The sequence below is a fragment of the Protopterus annectens genome, chromosome 7.part0, assembly GCF_019279795.1.
Source record: "Protopterus annectens isolate FY-2018-M chromosome 7.part0, PAN1.0, whole genome shotgun sequence".
Taxonomy (NCBI): Eukaryota; Metazoa; Chordata; order Ceratodontiformes; family Protopteridae; genus Protopterus; species Protopterus annectens.
In genome coordinates this window covers 909,265,259-909,271,258 of record NC_056739.1, presented here as the reverse complement: position 1 = coordinate 909,271,258, position 6,000 = coordinate 909,265,259, and positions in this window count along the sequence as shown.

Here is a 6,000-nt window from a genome sequence, read left to right as displayed (position 1 = left end):
CACTCACTGAACATGAAGAAGATAATTGTTAGTTGCATATCTGAAGTCAGGGTCTGCCAGGTTATACACACACTCAAGTGGCTACATCACAGGTACCAGTATGGTTCTGCCATAGTCCATGTGGGCATTAATGACCTGAGACATACTTCCCTGAACTATATGAAGAGAGACATTGTTGATCTCTTTGACTATGTGTCTCAAGCAGGTATGTGCCTTGCATTGAGCAGCATTCTACCTTCATTAACGATGATGATATAGTATGGACAAATTATGACTGACTTCAATAATTGGCTTGGTTTCTGGTTCCTTTCCACGAGGATTCAATATTTCTCAGCATGGAAGGACATTGTTAACAAAGTGCATTGCTTGGCAAAGTATGGTTTACACGTCTTCCCTAGGCTTCCGAATATTGACTAAAATTTTATTTACCCCCTTAGAGCCCTTTTTAGGCAATGCAAAACTGATAACCCTACCAACATAGCAAATAAATCTCAAATAAACCTGAACGTGTCACTGATCAATGCTAGGAGCCTAAACAAGAAACTCCACACCCTACAAGCCTTCCTCACTCTGGAGAATATAGACATCTGTGCAGTTACTGAGACATGGTTTAAATCTGAAGAAGATACTCTGGCATTGCAAGGCTTCAGTAACTTCCACACATTTAGCCATCAGCTGCTCAGATAGGGACAAAAGGTGAAAGAGTCTCAGTCTAAATTAGCTAAACAGGATGATGCCTTGGAAATTATCCACATGCAAATCACCACAGACAAAGTCCCATATCATATCCTAGCAAGCTATAGCTCACTGTATATGTCCTAAGAATCCCATAGCTCATACCTATACCAACTGGAGGCACTCACCATTAAAGCAAATACCCTATTCATAGTAGACTTTAACTACCCCTCTATAGACCAGGAAAGATACACTACCACATACTCACAGGCACAACAATTCCTGGACACTATTAACACAAATACCTTTGACCAGATAGTGCACACATCAAAAGAGGTTTAAATATACTAGACTCAGCAATATAGAAGAGCACTGCACCACCTGTGTCACTTTCTCACCGGTGAGGTCAGACCACAAATCTATATCCTTCAAAATAAAAATCAACTATTCCCAAGCAAACTACAAGCTGTTAAGTGATAGTTTATCAAAATTTAGTGCCCCCAACTCTGAGCTCACAGCAGCTTATACAGAATCATTCACAGAAACCTTGTACAACCGTGTAAATGGCTGTATAGAGATTGTTCTACATACTAGAAGTAAGCCCAAAACAAACTCTAAAACCAAACCTGACTGGTCGAATCCTAACCTTAATAGGGTATATAACAAAAGGAAAAAAGTCTTGGCAAAAATCAGGAACAGCAACTTCCATAATGATAATAGCTCTCTAATAAAACTAAACAGGAAACCAAGAGGACTAATTAAGTCCAGCAAGGCCAATTATTAGGTCAAAATAGCCTAACAGGCTAACCACAAGACCTTCTACAGCTATATCCAAAAACATCAAAGAGAGCACACATCAGTGTGGCGAACTAGTGGTCAGTGGTGCCACCTTCTCTGAGCAGAGCAAGATAGTAAATTTGCTGTCTGATGAATTAAGCTCAAACTTCAACCCTTACTCCTCTCCACCCCCCGTCATGAAATACCTACTCGCATAACCACCCAACTATTAACAGGGAGCAGGTCCTGTTGGTGCTCACTAAGACCAAAAACACAGCATCAGTGGGCCCAAGGCATATCACAGGGTGCCCCATAAATTGCTTAACTTCTTGAGTTACTTTTGAACTATAACCTCAAAACAGATTTTGTACAATGAGAATGGAGGACTGCAATGGTTATCCCAATTCAGAAGGGTGGATCATCAACTGATCCTTGAAACTACAGACCTATTAGTCTGACTAGTCTAATATGCAAAGCCATGAAGCTAGTTATTATGGAAATGATCAACAAAGACATAGACAATCTTCAGGGACTGGACCCAGCACAGTTTGGCTTTGCCAAGGGATGGTCATGCCTACTAAACCAGGTGGATTTCTTTCAGAAGGTCACCAAGGTAATGGATGAAGGGAAAATGATACATACTGCCTACCTGGACCTGGCTAGGGTGTTAGATACAATACGCTGCAAAGGATATACTTGACGCGCTCACTTAAATGATCATAAAGCCCTATGTAACTGGCCAGATTGCCAGCTGGCTCACAGATATGAGCCAGAAAGTCAGGATGGGTGAGATCACCTTCACTAAAAGACCAGTCACCAGCAGGGTACCTCAGGACTCTGTATTGGGACTGCTTCTATTTGGCATCTACTTCACAAAAGTTAAGGTTAATGTCAAGGGCCTTTGACCAAGTTCACAGACGACTGCAAATTGGGAGCTATCATAGATTCTTCCATGACACAAACATCTTACGAGATGGTCTAACACAAACAAATGACAGGTGTGAAAATCACAGATTAAAACTCAATGTCAAGAAATGTATTGTAGTGCCTTTTGGGAAAATTGCCACTCAGGCTAGTTAACTCAATTGATAAGACCCCACAAAAAGATGACCGATAGTTAGGGATCTGAGAACATATGTAGACACTAATCTGGGCTTTGACCAACATGTGGCCAATGCAGTAAGAAAATCATTCTATGTCACTGCACTTATAAGTAAGAGCATAGCATCTAGGTCCAAGGAAGTCATAGTACCACTTTATTCAGCCCATATCAGACCCATCATTGAGTATAATACCCTCTTTGGCATGTACCTGACCAGACATGTGCAACAGCTGGAACACCCACAAAGGTTCCTTACCAGGACAATCCATGGTATAAATGCATTGTCTATACAGATTGCCTTAAACCACTATGTCTATACTCTGTCTCTCACTTATGGATGAGAAACTGGAAATTCACCCCAGGTCTGTCCCCCATGTCTCAGACATTCAGAGGCTGACAATGATGCCCAAACTAACATTACCCCCCCATAACCTCCAAAAACTTTCTAATTAATATTAATATACCCCATACTAATAAACAAACATGATACATAGGGAGACAACTGGGTTGGGTTGCACTGCTAGGCTTATAAATGCCCTGGTGGTAGTTAATCTTATATATACCAATGAACAAGTATGTAGCATGATAAGTTTGCTCAGAAAACATTCTTGAGTCAACTTCTTCAATATCAGCAGTTCTAAACTGCACAGTTTCTTTTTTTTATTAAAGTTCTTGCACAGAAAAAAAAAACATAGTTCTTCAGGGCTCAAAGCTTTAAATTCACAGACTCTTGTAATCTTTTTCTGCTAATGCATATATCAAAAAGCTTAATTTTCTCAATGTATCATAGCCGTTATGTCTTTAGTGGTGAAACGTAAAGGTAGAGCAGCAGCGTCACAGACAATATAAGAATTTCCATTTATTTGCAGTATTCTCACAACTCATCTCACCCTTTCTCTTATAGTTTGAACTGTTGTTAAGTGATTTAAACTGCATCACAGAACTCATACCCTGAACATATGAATGTCTCTGTTCAATGTTCTTCATTTGCTGTTTTTCTTTAGCCCCCAAAACATACCCCTCCAGCTCTTAGCCCAAGACATCTGGACAAAACCTGACATAATGGGGGTAAAAAGGCTCAAAAATAGGGACAGATTTTAAATATTGTTTTTATAAATTTTGAAAGTTGATAGAATAATAGGGTATGTACTAAAATGCATTTTCTAAAAGATATGCAGTCTGCAACGTAAGTGTATGAGATTATTTACTAATTTCTCGGCTGGTGTGCGGGGAGTGCCTTCTGTGTGGAGTCTGCATGTCCTCCCCGCGGTCGAGAGGCCTCCGAAAGACATGCGTGAATGGGCGTACCTTCGCTGAAGGTTGGGCATTGGGCTGGCAACTCGGCACCATAAAAATCGACTGCCAATCATTAGCGGACTGGAGTTCCGCTGTGGCGACCCATAACAAGACCAACAACAACATTCCTCAGATCATCCCAGTGATTTGCCAGAAAACCAAAAATTTTATGAGGAACAGACCAAAATTTTGAGGCAAAAATCTGGATATTCTGTGAAAATCTGGACAATTGAGAAGTATGCCCCAAAAGTAACCAAATCATTAAAATCCACACTAAAATCATTAAAATCATTATAATCCACACTATTTTATTGCACAGTCACTTCAATTGTTTCCCTCCTACTCTGACTCCTTCATTTTCTGTGTTGCCGGTACTACTGATAACAGTCTCAGTGTCAGTACCAATTGATTTCTAAACAAATGTGTATACAGTATCATTCTAGAAGACCACTGATTCATCTGCCTCTATCATCTACAACATTTGTTCAGACTCTACACCATCTTCCTCCAGCTCCACAATTTTAGTTGTGTTTTGTTGTCATATCTATATGTACACTGTGAATGTAACATTTCTTCAATGATTTTCACTTTCATACTTGCATTCAGCCTTCTTCACCGCCTTTTCTCTGGTTATAGCCCTCTGGCATCACCTTGAAGAAAAGAGTAGTACAAAGTCTCTGGTACCCTGACCAAATGTATCCTGGTCAGAATAAGCACCGTGTTGAATCTCTCTGCTAAAAAGGTCCTAGTGAGACTTATGTAAATAAGTAAAGTAAATAAAATATATTGTGTATGGTTTGATGTAGCTGAGAAGCATAGTTTGACCGTGGCAAACATTTGTAAAGGAAAAAAAATAAATTGTAAAAATTTGTGTATTAAGGTAAATTAGTAATAATAATTTACCAAAAGAATGATTCCATGTCAAAAGGGTTAAATGGCAGAGCTGACCAAAAAAAGTGAACTGAATGGAGCAACAGCAGGGATATAGAACTGTGGAGTAGTCCATCAAAATTCAACATGTCAGAAAGAAAAGTTAGAATAAAGAAACAAATAAATAGAAAATAAGAAAGCCAAGAAGACAGTCACCATTCTACACAACCAACATTCAAATTAAGAAAATTGGATGCAGTATAAATAGGCAGTAAAACATTATTATAAAAAAGAGCACATACAGAGTACATAATGATCAGAAAGATAATCAAGACTACTGTTGTACAACCAAGGGTCACCTGTGCAATACAATGCAAGAAAAATGCATCACTCCTAAATGAAGTAAGCGAACATCAAACAACAGTAATAGTCTCAAGCAATAATGTTGAAACAGCCACATTTTGATGTGAAGAGTGGTTTGTATGCAAACCTCAGGTGAATAAGGGACAGTTAATGGTTGAATTTGAGCCACATTAAGCAAGAAAGGGAATTACAGCAAATAATTCTTCCATAATGGCCAGCAGCAGACATAAATATTTGATTTTAACTTTGTTCCTGCTTTTGCAGAAGTAAAGACATGAGATTTGTTAATAAATGCTTAGTAAAACGCAGAGGATTTAAATACATTGTGGCAGTAGTTGATCTGGCACTCTGAAAAATAAATAGTCTGGCCCTATAAAGGCACCCTGACTTTGGATTACTTTTGATCAGCACAGAGTTAATGTGTGCAGAAGTAGGTTATGGTCTAATGGGGCCCTAGGCAGAGTAATGCATCCCCCCCAGCCATTCCACTATCCCATTACTTGACTATTTCTCCTCACTTACCATAAACACTTTTCAAACCTGTCAGTGTGCATACTATTTTTTCTTTACTGCTACAATGATTATAGATATTTGGATTTCATTTAAATTTTTTATTAAAATTTTATAGCACAGGCATTGATAGCCATTTGCTAAACAAAACAATACAGTCTCACAATGAATACAGACTTGGCATGAACAACAGTAAACTTCTCTTCCCTCGAAGTTCACATTCATGGAAACTGCATTGAAACTCACATTCAAAGAAAATGCATCTGGCCAGTGGAGGATTAAGTTTACCTTTGAGCTGTTTTCAAACCATAGACCTCTCCCACATAGTTTTAGGGTCATGCATATATGCATGTGTTCTTTGATTTACCTTCCAGATTGTATTAAATTATATTCTTGTATAATGCAGA